We start from the raw sequence: 24,321 nt of genomic DNA on the forward strand, positions 1-24,321 counted from the left end.
TTTTCTGATGAGAAGTAGCAATTATCAGAGGCCTTAAACCACTGCCCAACAACAGTTCTCCACTGAGACCACCTTTCTTGAACTCAAACTAGAATTCACTCATTTAGTTGAAGTTTTTTTCATGAAAGATCTTCTTTCTAAACTATGTGAGCATACTATTTTAAATGTAAATGCCATATGAATTAAGATTTTAATACAAATGACCCACTTTTAAATGATTGCAGTTTTTAAGTATGTTTGAGCTGCAGTGAGACAATGAAGATTTAAATAAGCCTAGCTTAACATCTGGAATAAAAATATTCTAGATTGCCTTTTTTATTGAAAATATTTTTATCTTGAAAAAAACATATTGGTGTCTTTGTTTTACCCAAGAACCACAAGCTACTTCATTCCAACTTTTAAATTAAGATCTTGAATAATAACATTTGGTATCACCACTTTTTAAAAACATACTTAGTCAATCACAAACACATTTTCTAAGGAATTGAATTTTATAGAGATAATTGAATTTCTTCATCTGTAACAGAATTAGTGGCCTGCAAACCACTGTGGTATTTTATACTATGCTCTAAGTTGTTAAAGGGGAATTTTCTGCTGTAAGTTACATGCATAAAGGAAGTATGAAGCAAAGGGAAATTTGATTTTTAAATTCTAAAATGGCAACCACTGACAAAATGTTATACTCTAAAAGTTTTAACTACTTTTTAACTAAAGCATTATTTTTCTGTCTTATTTCAGTATCTAGGGGCTTAAATATAAATATAAAATCAATATTTTAATAAAACCAAGCTAGATTTAGTAACCTAAATTTGGAGTTCAAAATTTCTAGCACGTCTATATAACATCTCATGTGGTATGATTTTCATTTGCCAAAATGTCAATTTCATTCTATTATGTCCTGCTTCCCCCTTTTCCGGTCTACCCCTATAACCATCTGCAATTAAAAAAAGCCCTAGAATACTACTGTATCTTAGAATATTTAATTGATTTGTTTCTATATTTTTTTAGAACTGAAATCACAAAAGAGATGTCTACAAATTTGGCTTATTACATTCTTTAAAAGATCACCTTTGAAAACGAATTCATATTTTGTGGATCCACTATTTCTAATTTGTATTTGTGTGGGTGTGCTTTTTTCGAATTGGTATTGCCACCGAGGAACAATTAATCTTCAGGTTTTGTAATTTACATAATTAGTGATTGGCTGGAGAGGGGCTATTGAACATAAAATCCTTTCAGATGAAATTGGGAAATGGTACAGGGTCTATATGATTTAGTTTCTGGTTGGGCGTTTCTCAACTGGGAATAGCAATATCTAAAAGGCCATTGAAGCAACAAGAATGCTAAGGGTGGAATGCTTGAAGAAAACAGGCCTGTAATGGTCAGATACTAAAGTTATGGATGATGGAATAAAAACTCAATTGCCTTTTTTAAACAGTTTTTTTTTTCTTTCTATAATGACTGGACAGAATGACATTCTGCTAGTTTTTAGCCTTAGTTATTTCTGATGTCATGGAAAATGTAACTAGTCTCAGAATTGGAGGTCTTCGATTTGGGCCCTGATTCTGCCAATTTATGGTGACTTTAGATAAATCATTTAATCAGTCTGCCTCAAGTTCCTCATTTCCTCAGATTCTCCAAAAGGGGAAGTTAGTTTTCAGGGTGGTTATGAGGATTAAATGAGAGCTCTTGAGAGAGCATTTCACACTCTCAGTAGGTGCTCAGTATTAGATGACTGAATCTGTGGTTTACAGAATGTCAGGAAATGCTAACAGTGACGGTCTTTACTATCAGATCTTCCCCTCAGAAAATTTCGATGGAGATGTCAAATAAATGAAAACCTGTTGTAACAGTTACCTGTTCCCACAAAGTAATGCATATGTGCAACAGTGAACATTCATTTAGTTTATGAGAGCAATGATTCAGGCTGGGCGGCTCTGGGCAGTTCTTCTAGTCATGCCCGGGGAGTCTTACAAGGGGAGTTGGCCTAGACTGGAGCCACTCAGCCCTTTTCCATGTTTCTCTCATCTCCCATTAGCTAGCCCAGGCATGTTTTCACGGAGGTGGCAGAGGGCAACAGCAGCCAAGCCCAATCCCACAAGCCCCTTTCAAGTCTGCATGCTTGTGCTGACCAGCATGCCCCAGAAGCAAGTGACTCGGCTCAGCACAAAGTAGAAAGGAACTGCAAAGTTAAATAGCAAAGGGGGAGGTTTCAAGGATGGGGGAAGAATGGGAGCCCTAAATGCAATCAGCCCCCTATACCCAAGATTTATGTTGTCTGGCAGTTGTACTTTTGGCCAGTAAAAAGGAAAATGTAGAGAAGCCGAGGAGATCCCAAGTAGGGGATCTATTTGGTTGAAGTGTTTTTAATTCATGGAGCATTAAGTAGAAGTCTATTCTAACATATACCATGAAGATGAGTTAAAACCAAAGGAATGTATTTTCTTGTCTACTCTCTAGGTTCATCATTGCTGTTGCTCCTGGCCATTATCACATGACCTGCTTGAACACCCTCTGAACTCTGAGTCTGGCTTGTATAGAACTAGAAGAGTCTACCTCATAAGTGAGGTAAAATGAAGCATTCGATTCAGAGAAACCTTTTCTCTTAATGAACATTCATTAATGCCACTTCCAAAACCTTTCTGGGACTTTTTAAATGTGCAGATACTGTGTATCTGCTTCATGCTGGTCATTTTTAGAAGCATGGAGTGCGTTAGGGAAGTTTTGCCAATAATGATGCTTTAGCAATAATCTGATCGATCATGGTGTGTTGTAACTGACAAATTTTAAAGAAGGAAACACCACAGTTATCTGTGTCCTGTTTCTATATTACATGTATCAAAAATTGTCTGAAGAGTCTGACTCTGTGGAAGAATTTAGGAAGTGAGCATCTCTTTGGCAGCCCTAGAAAGTGGAGTTGACCTCAGCCTTCACCTTCTGTGTGTCCAGTGTTTACTTACCACATTTTTCAGAGAACTCTGAATATATTTCTCCCAGGATACATGTTTAAGTGGGCTTTCCTTCCCCATAGTCATCTTTAATGGTCACATGGTCACATAACTTATTTCGATTATCACATTCATGTAAATACATGAAAATATTTTGTGGTCTCTTACTGGCAGACCAGTGAATAGGACTATTTTTTATTTATTTATTTTTTTTTTACTTTCTAATATATCTATTATTTTTGTAAAATATGAAAACAATAACAAAAAGTCCTATCTGTATTACAAAAACCAGAGTAAAACACTGGTGTAATTTTTTCTGCTTTTACTTTTGATGTCTGTGTATATTCATCAGGACATGTTCAAAGCTCCTCTAACAGTACCTTCAGTTAGAGAAAGCTATCACAAATCTTAAGAAAAATCTTTAAAATTCATTAAGCCATTCAGCAAGCCATGTAATTTTCATTTGATTTGAGCAACACAAAATATCTATGTCAGTCTACTTAAAATTTGATGTTTGAAATTAAATTTAAAACTTTTAGACATCCTTTTCATGCATGTTTTTTATGTACTATAAATGTGAATATATACTTTGATGTATTTGAAACCAAACTTTTTTGTCTTGTCTGTTGCAAGTATCCTAAAATAAAAGTGTGCAATGGAACCAACTAATTTTATTCATCAGCTAGCGGCAAGTCTTCAGATATAATGAGCATAGAGAGTATATTGGATACACATAGTATTAAACAGGCCAAGTTAATAATATTGAAATATTTGTGATTATTTCCTCAGTAATATTTTGATAAATTGTTTAGGCAGTCATTAGGTCAGGATCTATCTTTTCCTATTTTCCAACTTATAAATGTATTATCAAAAGTATTACTATACATTTTATATATCTGAAAATGTCTTAATACTCTTTGGGTATTTTTTTAAAGCTACATGTTTATATAAACATTTTTGTAAAAACCAAAACTTCTGAAAAATAGGTATGGTAAAAAACATGAAATTCCCTTCCCTTTTGGTGATTTTGTCTTTACTACATGTGGAATGGGAGCTAAAATTTTCAAGGGAAGTGATCTTAACCTCCAGATTCCGAGAGGCCCCACTGTGGCATGTCTCTTTACCATCCCTTAGGTGACCCCCCCGCACCCTCTCAAAAACTGATTCTCTTTATCACCATTTCCTCCTGACCTCCTTAGCTCAGTGGCTGAGGGAAAGTTGTCAGAGCTAAGCCATGCGCTCTGAGCCCTAGCTGGTTCTGCAAGACTTCTCCAGCACTCTTCCAGTTACTCTTCCTCAGATTTGCATACTCAATCACCACTTGCCCATTTCTACAGCCTACACAGGCTCAGTAACTCCCACTTTAAAAGACAACAGGACAATTAAAGTTTCTTGCAGCCCACATGACTACTTCCTATCTCTGCTGTTCACTGGCAAGTGTGTCGAGACCAGTTTACATGAGCCACCTCCACTTTCTGTCCCACCTACTTACTGCAGTCACCTCTCCAGTTGCTGCAGTTGCCCATGGGCACTGCCCTTGTCTTTTCCCTCAGTCTTGGAGAGAATGAAGTCCTGTCCAGGGCGAATGCTTGTACCAGTGCTTCCATGCGGTTTCCAAATTGGAGTCACAAGGAGAGCTGTTGAAATGCAGAGTTCATGGCCTCCCCCGAGGGATTCTGATTTAGCAGGTCTGAAATTGGAGCACTGGGATCTGCATTTAAGAAAACCCAGAGTGACTGTCAGCCAGCAAACCACTGTGACTGTTCCTTGTGGGCTTTCAGACCTTACCCTATCAATGTTCTTCTCTTTTCCCACTTCCCACACGTTAAAACTCAGACCGTGCAAATGAAGTTGCAGTATCTTCATTTTATATCATTAATTTAAAATCCCTCATGAGCCCCATCTGGCTTTGGGAGGGTGTGGGAAGAGGTGGATGGCCTTAAACTTGCCAATCAAAGAAAAATTCTCTTATTGAGCCTGTCTCAGGCTTCATATGGCCTCTTTGGAATGAATGCCAGCTTTTGAAAGCCTCTTCCTGTTTTCTTTCATAAGATGGCATCTGGAGGATGGTGGAGTAAAGGTCATCTCTGGGTGACAGGGGAAGCAGATTCTCCAATGCTTGTGCTCAGGTCCTTGGACAGTCCAGCTGCTGGTGTCCCATCCTGTCTGTGTTCACTGCCCTTGCCGAATCTGCTGGTTGATGAGAGTGGTTTCTTGGCTTTTGTGCACATGTTAGTATGACCTGCTTCTGACCACAACTCTGGCATTGCCTTTGGCCTCAAGGTCTCTACCTTCAACAGCCTCCTTTCCCAACCTTATGACTATTTATCTGCTTGGCTCTTGGTGGAGGTGGGAAGAGAGGAGGTTGGAACTTTGAGATGTCCTGAACATCTTGCTCAAGATTTGGGAAGCCAAGAGTATTTTCTCAGACTAGCTAGATAGCTCCCTCTCTCAAAGGTGAGCTAGTGCCTCAACGATGTATTAGGTATGGCCTCTGAGTTACAAGTAGGACTTCTCTGAGTGGCTTGCAGCCTTGTAGTCCATTAACTCACCATGCAATTTCTGTCTCATTCTCCATCTCCACCCTTGCCTGCGCCCCACAAGGTTTGACCCAGAGAGGTAGGAAGTTGCAGTAAAGTCTGTTCTTCTTTATAAACCTACTCATTCTTTCGAAATTTTTTTATCTTCCTACCCTATGGGTCATTCCACATTCTCCCTAATCAAAGGACTCTCTCTACATCAAATCCCAAGTTCCCTCTATGGCTTAGAGTAAAACTCCATATTCCCTCGTCCACACTTTGTGACCAGGGCTCTTAGAATTGAGAACTCTTTTTTTCTTCTCACTTTCAAGACTCTGTCTTCTTCCTAGAGATGCCAGAGAATAAAATAATAAAGACTGAGGGTCACAGCTAAGTAGTAACTTATTATTCTAGTGCACATCCTTTCCTGTTATTAAGCTTCATGGTCTAGCTTTATTGGAAAGACTGGGAGTGGGCATGTACAAGGAAAATGGAATCTTTAATAATATAAAAGTATTGGCCTGATATAGACATTCTTGTCCCAAACTTGCTCTTTCTGGCTTCAGTGTTTGCCTCTCTGGTCCTAGTACCTTTAATGTCCTTTAACAGCCTCATCATTCCTCAAAGCCCAGTTCAGATATCACCTCCACTAAACGTCATTGTCCCCTTTTAGCACTTCCTTTATAATTGTTTATACTGGTGAGAGAGCATTCATCATATTATAAAGAGGCCTATGTATACCTAAGTTCTTTGCTGAATTGTGAGCTTCTTTCTGCCTTGGAAAACTCTCCAGCCTTTGCTCTGCAGTTCCAAATTTATCCATTCCTCAAGACCCAGTTTAAATTTGATCTCCTCTGCAAAGCCTTCCTTAACTACCACTATTGAAAGTTACCTACCCACCGCCCCCATGGCATTAACAGGCAGTAGCAATGGGATGCTTATGAAATACATGCACTCATGAAAGAAACCTTGACGAGTTTGTAAGTATAAAGAGCCTTCAGGAGGAGTGGTTTAGATTTGATTAGCACCACTTAGGTTATAAGTGCCTGAGGTCAGAAGCTAAAATCTGTTTCTCCCAAACATTTCTTTTTTATATATGCTGCCTCTTCATTTCCACATCAACATTTTCTTAAGCATGGCAGGCGTGCGGTAAGTGTTTCTTGATCAACTGATAGGTGCTCAGAAAACCTAGCCTGATTGATTCTCTTGTGAATGCCTCCTTTCTCGAGAGCTCATTAATTTTTAAGTTGTTTCCCTCAAAACACTTGGTATGCTTCTTTCCCCACCCCTACACCCCCCCTTTTTTTTTTCGTGCCATCCACAGGGTCCCATCTTGATCAGCTGCTCTCCTTTTCTCTTTTGTGATTACAGGTTTTTGGCAAACCTTGCAATGCGCGTGTTAGGAGTGGGAGCAGGGGGAGAAGTGGAATTGGGGATCAACCCAGTCCAGTTTGTAGAAGTAAAGTGGTCCCTTTAGGGCCCTGAAGCAATTCTGTGGATTTCAGAGGTAGCTTCTTTCAAAGCAGCATCAAGTAGCTAGTGTGGGATGCTGTAAGCTCTATGGTTCGCACCCTGTCCCTAGAAGCCAAGTGGACAGCAACTAGTTCTTACCTTCATTACTGCACATTTGTGGCTGGGGGCTTACTAAGGTCAGACTGGCCTCACCTGAAGCTGTAGATACGGCAGTGTGGTCCTAATGAATACTCCATGGCCCTCCAGTCCCTGTGGGTGGTAGTGCTCGTTCCAATAGAAAAAACTCTTAAGTCAGTAATTACTGTCTTTAGAGAACCAGACAGACCTACTTGTTCTGGCATGAGAAAACCATCATCTGTATTCTTCAAATCATGTGCAAGATGATGCTGGGTCCAGAGATGGTGCAAGAGTAGGAAGGTTCAACCATGGCTGCTCCAGCTGATGCATGAGGCTATTTTATTTTCGTTTCTAAATCAAACATGTTGATTGATCAACCAGTCTTTTTAAACACCAACTTTTTGCCTAGCATTGTAGGTACTTTAAGAGAAAGACACTCCCTATTTGGGAGGACCTTGATAGGCTGTTATGGATGGAACCAATTTGGATTATAAAGCAGTGTGGAACCAGAAGATCGAAACACAGTCTGTGGCACAGAGTGCTGCAGGGCCTTAGCAGAAGCAATTAGGGTGGGACAAGATAGGCAGGAAGGTAGCATTTGACTTTGAGAACAGCCTGAGCAGAGGCGCAGTGCGGGTGGTGAGCGTGGAGGAAGTGGAGATGGGAGGAGAGTAGGAGGAAGTGAATGGTAGAGAAGAGGGAGGAATGGGTAAGGAAAGAACCCAGGAGATTCTGGAACAGGGAAGTGACATTGGTGGCCACTTAGTGTATTTTCATATGTGTAAAATTTGAGATTCACTTGGTTCTTAGTATTGCTGGGTCAGGTAACTTCTTTATAGGATGAGAAGCCATTCCACAGTCCCTGTTTATCTGGCTGGGGTATTTTCCAGTGGCTCTTCCGTGACTGCTCAATGAATTGGCCTAAGCAGCCAGGATGGCAGGAGCCCTCTGACTTCATGTCTGCAAGGGTATGTGTTTCCACTATATAATTACTAGCATTAAACAGACTATATCAGCCTTCTTTAGGATAACTTTCAGCAAATGGGGTAGAACTCTATTATGCATTTAAATTATACTCAGTCTTCTCTTAAAAAGGTTTCCTACAGCGAGTCCATTCCATTCCATATCTAAGTTTGCTCAGACCATGAGTCAAAAGGAAGTAGGTATTTTATTCTTTTGGCTTGGGGAATTAAGAAGAAATCTCTACCCAAATAACAGGTATGTGGTGGAAAAAAATAACATCTCCCTAAATGCTTAATCATCAGGCAAGGAGAAGGGTAGGGGAGTACTCAGTAACAGGGAAACCTCAAAAGATTTAAAGAGAATTACAGACAGACGAGGCTGAATGTTGGATGCTATCCAGAAAAGCTCTTAAAGGGCTGGAATCACTGCCCTGTTCTTGACTGACCAGGCGGGAAGAGGAGTCTCGGAGGCTTGGCGCAGACTCAAGTACTTATTGTCTTTCTGGTTCTGGGTCATCTTTAGCCCTCTGGGAAGGGGGGCTAGGGTGGGGTGTTCTTCATGAGTGCACATGTCTAGACCTAGACCGGCTAGTCAACTTTACAGTCCCCTGTGGCTTTCCTTAACCTCTTCCTGGTTCAGTTTCCAAATTGGAGGGATGTACAATGCCACCCAGCTCCCACACACTGACCCTGCATGCTTCTGGCCTGGAAATCTGTGACAGCCTTTTTACCACCCACTGACATCTGCCATATGCTTTAGGGAACTGAATAAAGAGGAAAGGTGAGGAGGGGGTGACTAGAGAGACTAGAGTCTTAATTAAGATCTGAAGTATAGAGACTGTCTAGTTCCGTGATTGTGCAGAGCTTCTCCATCCCACCATCTCCCACAAAGATGCCAGGACAGTGATGTTCCTATTAAAAACATTCCTGAGAATTCTTCCTCGAGCACTGCCTTTGCCACCTTTAGTAGTTCTTTACTATGGCCTATATCAGCGGGCAGATTGTTGAAGGCCAGACGAGGGGATTTTACTGGGATGATTTCTTCTCCAAAATTATCCTATGAGAAACGGTAACACACAGAGGTTCTGGAGCAGAAGGGGCTTACATGGTTGTGGAGGATACACCACTTCCCACTGCCACCTGGGCTCTGCCACCACCAGCTCTCTGCAAATGACCATTTGGGTCCCCCCGCTCTCTCTCAGTTTCTGCTCTTTTCCACACAGAAGCTAGAGTGGTCTTTTTATTTTCATTTTATTTTTGAATAGGAAATTGATATAGTATGAAACTGAAAAGTATAGCAGGATGGACATTTCTCTTTTCTCAGAGGCAGTCAATGTTATCAGTTTCTTTTATATCCTTACAAGATATAGTTCATAGATAGCTATATAAGCAATTACATATATCTATCTCCCACCTTAAATGGAACCATACTAGATTCACTGTTCTGTAACTTACTCTTGCCACTTATTATTTCTTAGAAATCATTCCGTATTAGTAAACAACACTCTAATTCCTTTTTTTCCAACTGCATAATATTCTACTGTATGGATCAGCTATAACATAGTTAATTAGTCCCCTGCTGGTGGGCATTTAGATTGGTGTCAGTGTTGCGGTGAGTAATAATTGTACCTACATCATTTTGCATAGACGCAAGTATATCTGCAGGATAAATTCTCTGGTAAAATTGCTGATCAAATTACATTTGCCGTTTAGAGTTATTGCAGTTACCTTCCATAAATTTCTGTCAGGGTTTACTACCGCTAGTTACAAACAAGAATGCCTCTTTTGCCATGTACCCTCATCGACCCAATGTATTATCAAACTTGTTCAATGTTTTTAATCTGAAGGGTGAAAATGGTAAGAGGATTTGATGTTTTAAAGAGGCAAATCAGATTATGTCACTTCTGTGTTCAAGACCATCACCATTTTCCCATCGTTCTTAGAATCCAAACTCCTGGACCTCCAGAAGATTCTCGCGATCTGGCCCTGCCATGTCTCCACCTCTCTCCTCCAGTTCACTGAAGTCTTCCTGGCCTTCTCATTCTTCCTCAGACGCACTCAGCTTGACCGGTCTCTAGCTATTTACATTTCCTATTCCTTTGCCTACCACGTTCTACTTTGTCTTTAGTGTCGCTACTTCACTTCTCACATTGTTTCAGTCTCTGCCCAGAACTCATCACCACAGATCTTAGAAAAGCCAACACTAACCTCAGCCCCTAGAGTAGTCTCCACCCAGAGAGGGGAGACACTTGCTTACAGATAATACCAACCAATAAATGCTAAAAGTTACCATTGTATAGCTATCAAGAGTAATGACTAAGTCATGTAAGAATCATTAAAGAACAAGAAAACCATTGGGTAAAAGTTAATTGGGGATGAGGATATTCATACAGATTATTTCTCAGTTACAAGGGGGAAAATGGTATATCTTTATAGTGGAAAGACATGATAGAAACCTCCTTAATAAAGTGATCGATCACTTGAGTGGGTTTTCTACCAAAATACATAAGCCGAACCTAATCATAATGAAACAGAGAAGCAAGAGGATGGGGAAGTTACTAAGATGGGAGACAGGTAATAATGAGCTTCGTAAACTATCATATGTTTTTGTTTTTGTTTTTGTTTTTTGTTTTAAGTAAATAAACTGGAAAGCCATTAGTGGGTTTTGAGAGTGACATACCTGTATGGAGCCAAGAATAGAAGGCATGTGCAACAATTGAGGCAAGAGATGGTGGTTACTTGTACCAAGGTGTTAATGATGGCAGTGGTGAGAAGTAGTTTGACTACATATATATAATCATTCTGGTTGTGTGTTTAAGAATTTGCTGATGAATTGGGTGTGAAATATGAGGAAAAAGGAGCCAAGAATGTCTCCAATGTTTGCTATGGAGAATGGAGGTACCGTTTACTGAGATGGAGAAGACTGTAGGTAGAATAATTTTGGGAAGGAAATAATCAAGAGATGACTTCTGTTTATGTATATTTTGAAATGCCTGTTTAACATCCCAGAAGCAACTGGATACACAAGTCTGGATATCAGCGACAGATTGGAGCTTTGTAGATTTGGGAATTGTGGATAGAGAGAGTATCTGCAGCCAAGAGTCTGAACTTTCAGCCTCTGATAATCACAGAGTAACTTGTATCAGACTAACTCTTGTGCTGATAATAATTATAAACTCTGGAGGCATGGGAGAGTGACCTAAAACAGACATATACTGGAGGAGTTTCAACTCCTGAGAGAAGGGAGCCACAGTGGATGAGATTCATGTTTATTCAGCTTTTTTTCCCTGAGAGTACTTACTAGCCTTTGCAACGCACAGTGAGAACTCAAGGAGAAAGTAGCAGTCTTACTGAGCTGAGGCTTCCAGAGAATCTGGAAATTGAGGGGGAAACAAAGAGTCAGAGCGGGAGCCCCATAACCTATACATAAGCTCTCCTTGAATCCTTGCCTGACTCCTTAATTGTGCACGTGAGTGTCAAAACTCCAAGATGCCTAGAGGAAAGCAGCAGCTGGAAAGCTGAAAAAAACAGCAGAGATTTTGGCTTCCCATTGCAGCTCAGATCTTTCCAAGTGAGATGTGCTTGGTCTCAGACTTTCCATTGAAACTCCAAAAAGCCCACACTTTAGGAGTAAAGATACATCACAAAGCTAAGGGATTCACTCTACAACTAATGACAAAACTAAAATAGGCCCACCATAACAGAACCTAAAATTAAGCCATATCAGGATTAAGATGATCTGCCAGTAATTTAACAGCTTGTTAGGACAGCACACAATGCTCTTCAGAGTCTCTAACAGAATCTAGAGTCTCTATAAGAAAATAAAATCTAGAATCTCTACAAGAAAGCATTCATAATTTTCAACATATAGTTCAAAATTACAAGAAATTCAAAGAAACAGAAAAATGAGACCCATAGTCAAAGGAAAAATCAGTCAACGGAAGTAGATGCATAGCTAATGCAGGTATTGGGACCAGCAGACAAGGACTCTAAAATAAATTCGAAAAGTCTATTGAAGAGTCAAAAGCAATACTGAATTAATTGGTAAAGAGAGAGGAAGTTTCAGGAGAAATACGGAAATTGTATGAAAAAAAAGGAAACCCTAGAACTGGAGTATATAATATATGCAATCAAAAATTTAAAGGATTGAGTACAATCAAAGAATGGATCAGTAAACCTGAAGACAAGTCACCATCCAAACGAAGCACCCAGAGGAAAAGATATTGAAAAAATTAATAGAGGCTCAATGACCTGTGTCAAAAAGTGTGGCCGGCATGTAATTGGAATTCCAGAAGGAAAAGAGATAATAGGACAGAACGATATTTTAAGACATATTAGCCAAAATATTCCAAGTTTCCTCAAAAACAGCAACCCACAATCCAGAAATATCAGTAAATCCTAAGCAGGATAAATATAAAGAAAACTAGTATGAAGTACACATAATTAAATTGCTAAACCAGCACACCAAAGATAAAGTATTTAAACTAGCAAGAGAAAAAAGACACATTGCATACAGGGGCTAACTCCTCATTAGAAAAATGAAAAAATAGGCAATGAATGAGTCTTTGTAGTGATGAAAGAAAAATCTGTCAACATAGAATTATATATCCTGCAAAAATATATCAAAAATGAATGAAATAAAGAGATTTTCAGATAAAACCTGAGAGAAATTGTTGCCAGCAGACCCACACAAAAAAGGAAGGTTAAGGACATTCTTCAGGTTGAAAGGAAATGATGCCAGATAGAGATGAAGAACACTGGAACTGGTAAGTACGAGGGTGTGTTAGTCTGCTTGCGCTGCCATGACGAAACACCATAGCCTGGATGGCTCATACTACAGAAAGTTCTCTCTCACAGTTCTGGAGGCTGGTAAATCCAAGATGAAGGTGTCAGCAGGGCTAGATTCTGGTGAGGACTGTTCCTGGTTTGTAGATGACCACTTTGTATCCTTGGCAGAAAGAGAAGGCTCTGGTCTCGTCCTCTTTTTTTATAAGTTCACTAGTCTCTTATGAGGGCTCCGCCCTCATGACTTAATCACCCCTCAAAGGCCCGACCTCCGGATGCCATCGTATTGAGGATTAAGGCTTTAATATGGGAATTGGAGGGGTGGGCTCATACATTTAGTCTATAGCAGTGGGTAAATATAATGTCATGGGATGAGCTCTCCAAGGAAGTGGTGTGGATATAGAGAGAAGAGGTACAAGGATTCAGTTTCTGGATACTCCTATATCAAGAGGTTGGGAAAGTAAGGAGGAAAGAACAGCGGCGACTGAGGAGCTTCCAGTGAGAGGAAAATCAGATGAGCATGGTGTTTTAGGGAATGGCCAACCAGTCAAATACTGCTGAAGCTGATAGATCATGTTAGATGAGGTCTAAGAAATCATTGCTGGATTTAGCATCCTGGAGGTCATTGATGGAGTGGTAGAGTGATGAGAGTGGAAGCCTGATCGGAGTTTAAAAGAAGTATAACAATGGCAAAAAAAGAGGTAGATATTAAGAAGTGACCCACACACTATACCAGATCTCTTTCTAGGTAAAATGCATGTAGCATGATTGAATCGTAGCAATGGCCTGCTATACTACCCAGTTCTTTCTCCATCTCCCTCCAGAGGGAGGCTAGCTCTGACCTGCAATAGAGTGGCCCAGGGCTAAGGGGGCTGCCCTTAGGGATTCAGGGAGAAAGTGCCAGAATTCTATTCTGACCTTTTCCCCATTTCCAAGCACCTTTCCAAGGGACCCAGGGCCCTGGGTGACTACAGAGTTTTGTGGTGCACTGCTAGCATGGTGGTGTATACCGAGGCACTGTCCTGCATTAGTAGATGTGAACCTGGGGGACAGTCGCATAAAGTCACATCAGAAGTGGCAGCTCCCTAACCCGATGCTGTCATGGATGGACATCTTCTAAGCTTGGATGCTGGCAGTACTCTCCTGCCTGGGGCCTGTACACTCTTGTTCCCTCCCTGCCCATTGGCCTCAATGGCAGTGATTCAGTTAGGATGCTCTTGGCTGAAAAGAACAGAAACCTAATTTAAAATAGCCTAAATAGTCAAGGAGCTAATGTCTCAAAATAACCTAAGCCCTGTGTTGCCAGGGAGTGAGTTACTCCCTGTCTCTGGGCTCTGCTATCTTCCCCATTAATTCATTAACACATTCATTCATTCAACGAGTATTTATTGGGTGCCTGCTTCATGCCAGACACTGCTCTAGGGGCTGGAGCTACATCGATGAACAAAACAATCACCTCTCTTAGCATTTACATTCTATTTTGGGGAGAGAGACAAAAAAGGGCTCATGATGATAAATGACATGAAAATAAATCAAGCTGGGCAAGGGAGTATAGGGTGGCAGAAATTGCAAGAAGTCTATTTTATGTAGAATGATCAGGGAAGACCTCTCTGATAAGGTGACCTTTGAGCAGAAACCTGTGAAAGCAGGCCATGTGGATATCTGGGAGGACATGAGAAAAGAGCGAGTATGAAGGCCTGGTATGGGAGTTGCTTGGTGAGGTTGGGGACATCAGCATGGCTGAAGTGCAGGCGTGGCGGGAAATGAGGACAGAGGTAGAAGCAATGGGTCAGATCACACAGGACTTTGTAAGCCATGGTGTGTACACTGAATTTTACTCTGCAGTGGAAGCCTCGGAGGATTTTGAGAAGAGGAGTGCCTTGACTTAGTCTTAAAGAATTACTCCATCTTGGAGGAGGGCAAGGGCAGAAGCAGGGAGCCCAGTTACAGGATGTGGAGTCAAGGAATACTCATGGTTTTTGACCTGTGTGTCTTGAAGAATGGAGTTGCCAATAACTAAGAAGACTCGGGGTTAGGAGTAGTAGGTTTGGGGGTTAAAATCAAGAGTTTGTTTTTGGACATGTTTAATTTGTCTAAGTGGAGCTATCGATGAAGCAGCTGGACATACAAATCTGAGGTTTAGGGATGATAATGGAGCTTGAGATGTAAGGGTTGAGACATCAGGGTGCAAGTGGTACTCAATGTTGTGTATCCAATGAGCTCACCAAAGAAGTGAGTACGGATAGAAAGGAGGTGTAAGAATTAAGCCCTAGATTCTCTAAAGTTTAAGGGTTGGAAAGATGAATTAAAACTAGTAAAGAGACTGAGAATGATTAGTGAAATAGGAGAACAAAGAGAGTGTTGTCGTCGAGACTGTTTCAAGGACGACAGAGTGACTGTGTTAAATGCTGCTGGTGGGTCAGAAAGGTGAGAATGGACTGACCATTGTAAGCGAAGTGAGCATTGGAGAGGGAGATGAGATGGAGTGAGTGTTCTTAAAGGTGGAGATGAGGCAGTGTGTTTGATTCTAAAAAGAATGATCCAGCAGAGAAGGGAAAATGGGGCATGTCAGGGAGATAGAAATGATGTCCAGGAGTAGATGAAAGAGATGAAATCTGGTGCACAAATGGTAGGGTTTTTGGATGGAAGCATGGATTGTCCAGGCTAGTGAGAAGAGAGAAGGCAGATCATATGCACCCAGGTACAGCGAAGTTGGTCACTTAGGGGTAAAAGCATTTGAAAGTTCTCTTCTGGTTGCCTCTATTTCCTCTATGAAATAAGAATAGTCATTAATTAACTAGAGTGGAATGAAGATTGGACATTTCAGAAGAGGGGGAAAAGCATAACAGTGGTCTAGCAGTGTGGGGGGAATTGAATAGGCTAAGTAAATGAAGACTCGTCGGGCACATTAAGAGCCATTCAGAGTGAGTGGCATGCCTCTTAGGTGAGACGCTGAGCTTATTTGGTAGACTGTATTATTTTGTGAAAATATTCACCAGCCCTCCCTGGGGCAGAACTCTATTTCCTTGCCCTAATGACATCGGGCTTGGCCATAAGACTTGTGCTGATCAACGAAATGTGAAGGGAAGTGATGGGTGTCACTTCGAAGCAGAAACTTTATGAGGAAAGGTGTGTTCACCATGTCCTCTTTTCTCTCTGCCTCAAGACTGGCCATGTCCCAGACAGAGGCTGTTCCATCAACTTGGATGCAGGAATGAAGACACTGGCACGGAGCAACACACCGACCTGCAGTGGACCTGTTCTCTGTAGGTGAAAAATGAGCCTTAAAAGTATAAGCCCTGAGATCTGGGGGTTGTTTGTTACTGTGGCATAACCCATGCTGACTGATACAATGCTGATAGAAAACTTGTGTGCTTTTCTCTAGCTCCATTCCCTTGCCTATGTGCAGGAGCAGAGAAGATGGACTCTGGATTTAACCAATATTGAGGTTTTGCTAGAGAGGCATGACAAAGGGAACAATGGACAAGGAAATCGAGGGTGTATTTAATGAGGGCTGAGCTGAGTGAGAAGGGAAGTGGGAAAGATGCTAGCTAGATTCATCCTGAAGTTACTCTATATACTTACAGTTACAGGAGGGCTGCCAGAGACAGTTTGGACTAAATGTTTCCTTCTCATGTCCCTGAGGAGAATGTGCCCCTGCATCCAGTTGGAACGCTTGGTCACATTGAGAGTCATCAAACTTTCTTTCTGCAAGAGCTTATTTTAATTTTTCTTTCCAGCAGAGACTCTGGAAATGGTACCTCCCCATTTTCCTCATGTGTTCTATGTCTGCCCACTGGGCCGGTAGGGATTTCTACCTCTTATAGGCTCTCTGTGTGCTTGGGTGAGGATGATCCTTTGAGGTCTGCCCACACTCTCCATGTTCTGATCACTGGCTGCCCATTGCAGACAGGGACAGGGTCCAAATTACATATTTTAGAAGCTGGGAAGGCTGTCTTTCCTACCCTAGGCCCATTTTTCCCTGTATCTTACTGCAAGGAGTTAGAAGGCACCAAGCCTCATGACCACCTTCCCCTTATTAGAGAAGCCAGATGGGCTTGCACAGCCATGGGCTCTGTCCCCAGAGATGACCCGTAAGTTCTGGCACCAGCCTCAGGCCCTCTGCCCAGCCAAGCTTAGGGGAGTAGGAGCAGTCCTGCCTGGATGCCTCTCCCAGCCACCCACTCCTCTGGCCGAAGACAGTGAACAAGAGCCCACATGCTCCTTACTTTTCCTCGGCCCCCGCTTGGGCACAAGCAGTTAAAAAATGCTGTGACAAAGAGTGGGAGTGTGCAGGCAGGCCCCATTTCCCAAGATCACAGGGTGCATGCCTCAGCTAGGCCAAGCCACCCCCTTCTTCCACAGGAATCTGGTCTCTCTCCAGGCTGGATCTGTGGGACTTCCTGTACCCTTATCTGCCTTTGGCAAAGCTCCCACTGAAAATAGGGGCATGGATGAGATGACCCCACAGCCAGGGGGTATGATGAGGCACATCACTCTCCAGAGATGGCTTGATCTGATGACGAGTTTCCCACAGTGGCCCAGTTGAGGCATGAAGAGCAGGGGTATGTTTTACAGAGGGAAAGCTGGTACTCAAAGAGGGGAACATGCGCCCAAGGTCACATGGCTTGTTGGTGGCAAACCAATCCGTGGCATCCAGAATGTTGGTGCCACTGCATTCAGTTAGCTCGGCGGTTCCACTGAAGTGCACGACATCCTCAGGCTTTTCTCTTTGACACCTGCCTTAGCTACCTGGTAAATCCCTCCTAAGGCTCCAGGCTGTACTCTCTCGGGAGTGCTGGGACACCAAGGGTAGGCAGGGCCCTGGACAGAGGCTGCTGTGGAGAACAGGCAGAAAGAGCAGGTAAGTGAGGGTATGAGGGAGGGGCAGCCCCTGCTAGACTTCTCTGGGGTTTCCTAGGCTCTCCTGAAGGCTAGGCCCTGCTTTTGTATTTTATAGGAGGCAAGCGTGTCATTTACTCAGTGACCAAAATTTAACCTCAGGTCCCTTTGAACAGATTCTGGGCTCTTGGGTGAATCTCTTCTCTTTGTCTCAGTTTCTCCATGGGTTTTAGATTCAGTGGTCAACCAGACGATTCTGAAAGGACAGGGCACCTGGCCTGGTTCACGGGGGCCTCATTCTGCCACAGGGTAGGATCACATGTCAGATGTCTGGCTGAGTGGGGAGGGTCAGTAGTTAGAGCTGGCAAGAGGCACTGACTCACTGTCCTTAGGCCTTGGGCAAGTCAGGAAAGCCAGCCTCAGTGTTCCCAGGTGTAAAATGGGTATCAGGCCGTTTGTTTCCGTGGGAGGGCCTGGAGGGCTATAATTATGGAAGGATGCAAAAAGCCCCGGGAGACAGGAATGGGGCTGGGGCATCCTGAGAAAGCTGACAGAACGGCCACGGGTTTTAATTCGTTGGGGGAATTAGGAAATGCCTCAAGAAGGAAGGACTATGGGGGAGGGCGGAGGGGGGAGGGCGAAATGTCAACCCAGGGAGAAAGTGTCTGGCGCCCTTGGGAAGCCATCTTAAAATACGCCAAAGCCCCGTCTCACAATGCAATCAAGTTGTTGCTTCTGTTCATACCAAAAGGGGCTTTTTAAAACACAATTAGGCTCTGTTTTATTATGTGTGACAGACGAGGCCATTAACCATTCCAACTATTAAATCAGACTTCATTAAAAAAAATGGAAGTAACTGTAAATTGCCTTGGGTCACGATCGTTTAGAGCCGAGACATTGCAAAGAAAAAACATTAGGGAGCTCACTACCATGATGAAGTTAATCAATTTGACATCCCTCGGCGGGGCGTGTGCACCCAAAGAACTGCACACACGCCTCTACCCAGAGCAGGGCTCCTGGGGCAGGGTAGGGGCTCCACTTCGTCCCTCTCCGGGGTGCCAGGGAGGCACTGAAAATCAGGGGGAAAGGGAATTTCTTCTCCCAGAGAGGTTTTGTTGGTTTTCTCTTCTGAAAAATTATCTAAATATATCAAATGTAATACCAAGTCATACATAATACTTTTTTTTCAAATGTTTTTGCAACAGAAAGTGACTTCAGAGCTACAAGGAACAGTGCTATGTATGTTTAATATGTGATGTATGATGTTTCCCCTATGCCCAAAAGTAGGACAGGGTGGCATCTATGGACTTGCTAATTTTCAGAGAGTTTGTGTCCTTCCTCAAGGCCTGGAGCCTGATGTTGGCCTCTTGTGGGTCCTGAGAGGGAGGCCTCTGCGTCGGGTGCCTCTTGCTGTCCTCTCCTGTGTGTAGGTGGGAAGGAGGAAAAGCAGACGGTGATAGAGCCAAGGGGATCTACAAAAGCCAGGAGTAGACACAGCCCCTCTGCCCCTTTCCCCCAGGTCCTGCTTTACCTGAGACCCAAACCCCAAACCCCTTTAAGCCAGAGGTGGGGAGCAGGGCCTGGCCCGGGGACAGAGCCAAGGAGGCCCCAGAGCGGGGTGGAGGTGCTGTGTTGTGTCTGGGGTGAGTCCCTGGCCTTGAGATGGTACAGGGCAAGGGCGGGTAGGGTGGGTAGAAAACGCTCAAGGCTGCCCTAGGCACGGGTGGGGGCCACTGGGAGCCATGGCCCTATCTAAGCAGGCATTTCCTGGCTAGATAATTAGTCCAGGTCCTGGCAGACACTGCAGGGTAAGTTCTGGGAGGCAAAGGTAGAGGAACACCAGGTGGCTCTCAGCTGCTGAGAGCTCATTCCTGACACCTTGCCTTCTCTTTCCCCTTTCCTCTCACCCTGCTTATCCAGAGGCACCAAGGCCCACCTGAGCCCAAGCTCACCTTCCTTCTTGGTGTGGCCTGGGAGCCTTCAGAGGCCTGAACAAGGCTCGCCTCCTCCACGAAGCCTCCCAGGCTCTACCTGGGCTGCATTTCTGTGCTTAGGGACCCTCTGGCCCCCTGGAGCTTGCCTTCCTGCTCTGATGGCTCTGTCTGAAAGCTGCTAAATCAAGTAGTTCCCTGCCAACAAGCTTCCCTCCCAGCTCCAACGCTGCCTGCTCTAGCACACCTGCCCTCGTCTTCTGTTTAACTCCTCTAGACAGTTCCCTTCAGCCCATGGGCAAGGCCCTGACCACCTTTGCGGCATCAAATACCCTTCATCTGTCCTACCTACCTCTAGCTTCCCCTCCTGCCTCACTTAGCCTGCTTAGCACCCGTGGCTCCTTCCAGCTGAACTCTGTAGGTAACTTTCTCTTTGCCTGATGGCCTGGTCTTCTCTTTTCTACCCAGGGAATTCATACCAGCCCTAGGCCACCTCCACCTGGAAGCCCTTCTCAGATCTGCTAGAGTTGGTGGGTCACAGTGTCTTCCCTCCCTCCCTCCCTGCCTCCCTTCCCTTCTCTCAACAAATATTTAGTGAGCGGCATCTGTGCCAGGCCCTGTAATAGGAGCTGAGAACTCTGAAGTGAGTAGGACAAGGTCTCTGCCTTCACGAAAGTGACATTTTGGACAAGATGGTCAATACAAGTAAGATCAGGTGGTAATAAGTACCACGAAGAAACATAAAGCAAGGTCAGGGGACTGGGAATGATGGGGGTGTGGTCAGGGCAGGCCTCCAGGACAGAGGAATTTGAGCAGAGACCTGAAGGAAGCCAGGGAGCCGCCCCAGGCCAGGGCTGGGAATTACTCTGTGTCCCACAGCACAGCCCAGTGCCTGGGACAGCTTTGGGGCTTTTAAAACATGTTTTGCCACAAATATAGTTATTCAAGCTTCTCTCTCCTCTTTCCTCGGGAGCCACTATGGGCCAGGACTGTCTCATACTCTCTGAATCTGCCCTGGAGCCCAGCCCGGCATCTGGCAAAGAGGGCAATTGGCACATGCCTGTATGTAGAACAGCAGAATGAATTATACGTGAACAAAGAAGAAATGAATGAACTTCTGGAATTGTGCCAAGCAGTTGGGAGTAGAGAAAGAAGGAAAAATGCATATGGTTTTTGCATTCAAGGAATTTTTAAGCAATTGGGGGGGAAAAAAACATATGCCTTAAAAAGAGATTTTTAAAAAACCTTATTTTAAATACAAAGTTAAAGAACTTTATACCTAAGTGCATCATTATTTGGTATCTTAGAATCAATTCATCCCACCTTTCATCTAGGTCAAACCCTCTCCATGAATGCTCCTATGGTTAAATCTAAGAATGTTCCAGAACACTTCTCTGGGGTGGGATCTTCCCAGGCTGCTCTAGAATTATGAGTCGTTCCTGATACTCTGCAGTTCTTCCTTATTTGTTTTAACCCCTGACTCGACTCCCTGCATGATGTTCTGCCCATCACGGCAGTGTCTTCCTTTTGTCTTCCTAGCAAGCACCATAATAAGTAATTCATTCTCTCTCTGTCTCTCTGTCTCTCGCTCTCTGTCTCTCAGTTGGAGCAAATAAGCCTGCTGTGATAAGGTTGTTTATCATTGTCTGTCTCCCCGCATCAGAAAGGGAGCTACGTGAAGGCAGGGACCATTTTTATTATGTTCACTTTTGTATTCCCATGTTTGCAATAGTGCTGGTTCTCACTATAAATACCTATGGAATGAATGGATGGATGGATGTAGACACTGTATTATTTCCAAAAACTCAATCCATTCTCAAAGGATGGAGATTATTAGCCCTTCACAGAGAAGGGACCTCAGGGAGCTCCTTGATGGTGGGGCCATGTCAACTTGGTTTCTGGATCCCCCTCCCAGTTAGTGTTCAACAAGCATTTGAATGAGGGGCTGGGCAAAAGAGCCAATTATAGTATGTGACAGTGACTGGAAATCTATTACCAGTCCAGTACCAGGTACAAGAGAGCAATGGTCAGATGCCTGTAGAATGGCAGAATGAATGAATGCATCAACCAAGGAAGAAATGAATGGATTTCTGGACTTGTGCCAGACTCTGTAGAGTGTCTGTCCCCAGATGTCCTAATGCTCTTATGCCCTAGTAGAGGTGGACAGGGCCTTAAGTTCCGGCCACAGTGCTCTGCTGCCCAACAGCTGCATCCTGGGCCTCTCATCTCTCAAGCCAGGAACTGACCACCCGGGAGCTTCGAGGGAGCCCACACTGCCAGCATCGGCATTCTTCTCTCCCGACCACGCCCGCACTGAGAGGCAACCTGCGTGCTTAGAGAAAACCTTCGCGGGTCTGGGACTGAGGGTGGCTGGGCTCCGGCAGTACAGAGCCAGGGTTTGAACGTCGGCATTGTCTCCTCGTTTGTAGCATTGCCTTATGTGTTATTTTACTCAAAGATGGGATTCGATCCAGAGGAGAGCCAGGCCTCAGACTTTTCTTTTGGTAAGAAGTCCCACATAAAAGTCTTTAAAAAATGTTAGCCATCTAAATGATTCTCTCCACAGCTACTCACTCCTGTGGATGTGATGGGGTCAGTCACTCCTGGCTAGGTAGTCACATGATCTTGTGCTTGTAGAAGCAGAGAGGCCCATTTGGGTTCAGCTCTGTCTTTGTCCCTGGCACCAGAATGGAGGAGGTATCTCAGCCTTGGCCGGAAAACTGGCTCCTAAGTGCAGGCAAGCACGTGCTTCTTCCCCTCACTGTCCTTCCTGTTCTCTGCTCACCAGGCGCCCTGGAGATCAGGACCGTTGCCAACCATGGTGATTTCAATCCTTCTGTTTTTCCTTCCTGGAGACCGGGACCTTCCCCAAGTCCGTCCATACAGAGCTCCTCCTGGGTATTCCTTGGCTGTTTCCCCCCACAGGCCACTCCCTGGGGAGGAGTGAGTCACTAGAAAAGTCACGATCTCTCTGCAGAGGGGTGGGCCGCAGTGAGGGGCTGGGGGCAGGAGGCTGTCTCCTAGGGGTGGGGGTCCTGCTATTGTTTTCTTTGGCCTTTTGCTCATGGCTCAATAAAAGCAAAGTTCTGTTCTGGCCTGGAGCACGTCTAAGCGATGGCCCTCACTTGGCAGGTCTCTGGTTTTCCCTGGCAGTGGAGGTGCTTTTCACAGCTTTCTGCCCTGAGTGAGCGACTGTCTTTGGAGGAGCAGAAGACTTCGTGTTTCTACCCTGCTGTGGCCAGTTAACAATGCCGACACCAGAACAGGGTGCCCCGGGAATCACCGGTGTGCCCTGGGAGAGCTCTCATACGAGTGTCCTGCCTGTCACCACCTGAGTCTCCATGCCCCAGCTGCTCATCCCTGGGCCCCGACACTTGACTCCGGAGCCCTGACCTGGGAGCCAGAGATGATGGGCTCCAGTGGAAACTCTGCTTTTAACAAGCTGGAGAGTCTTTGCAAATATCATCCCATCCTGCTGCCCCTGCCTTCTAGGGTGGTTAAATGGTGATTAAAAAGAAACCACCGCTCTGTCTTGCCAGCCTCATGGAGCATGAGTCTGTTCGAAGCTCCAACTAGCCAGGCTGAAGACGTGGTTTAGAACGTGCAGCGCACTATGCAGACACATCCTTGTGGCTATTTTTATCTTTAACATTGTAGCTCTGTACTTCTCTGGACAACGCACGGGTTCACTGCATCCCTTCCCCCACTCGCATCTTCGTTTCTTCTTGTCTCTTGAATCAATATGCTCGATCTTGTCCATTGCAAAAGAAAACCTTCCTTCAACTCCTTGCCCCTCTGTTCATTCATAGTCGAGCTCGTCAAAAGAGGTGACTACACATCCTCTTGCTCTTCCTCAGTTCCCTTTGGGCGGATTTCTGACGCTGAACTTCCTTTCCTGGAACTGCCTTATTGAGGTCACCAGTGGCCTCCATGTTGCTAAATCCATCGGGCACAATTAAACATCCATCTGACTAGCCCTCTGAGTCCCTCACGATCGAGCTGCCATCTTCCTCCTGTGAGCTTCAGGGCCCCCTGCTGTGCTGGTTGACCTTCTTCCCTGTGCCCCGCCCCACCTGCCCGGCCACTTCTATTTCCTTCGTATGCTTTTCCACCTCCTCTATCTGACTGCTCAATGCTGGAGGTCTTCAAGGCTCTGTGTTGCGCCCTTGTTTTCCTTGAAATCTTTTTAGTATAGGAAATTTCAAACGTATAGAAAAATAGAAAGAATAGTATAATGAACCCCTATGTACTTATCACTCATCTTCAACAATTACCAACTTACGACTTAAGTATTTATAATAGTCATTCTTTCCTGTTTATTTTTAGGCAAATCCCACCCTTCATATTACTTTACATGTAAACATTTCAGTGTATTTGTCTAAAAGACAAGGACCCTTAAAAACACACCATGAACACACTCAAAGGTCACTTAACAATAACGGGTTATGTCCTTTGGGTTCTCTCTTCTTAGGAATCTTATTTACATCCATGGTCTTAAATAGCTTCCGTAGGCCCCGGCCTCCCAGGCTTACGTCTTCAGTCCAGAACTTTTTTCAGCTCCCACATCTTATTTGTAATTCTTTACTTCACATTTTCGCATGCTGGGCTCAGAGTCATCTCAGATTTAACGTGTCCAAGACAGAACACGTGATTTTCATTCTAACCCTGCTTCTCTGGGCAACCCCATTTTGGTAAGTGGCATCGGCCTCCGTCCAGATACCTGCCCCAGAAGCCTGGGCAGTCC

Source organism: Pteropus medius, unplaced genomic scaffold (genome assembly GCF_902729225.1).
Source record: "Pteropus medius unplaced genomic scaffold, Ma_sr-lr_union100, whole genome shotgun sequence".
Lineage (NCBI taxonomy): Eukaryota > Metazoa > Chordata > Mammalia > Chiroptera > Pteropodidae > Pteropus > Pteropus medius.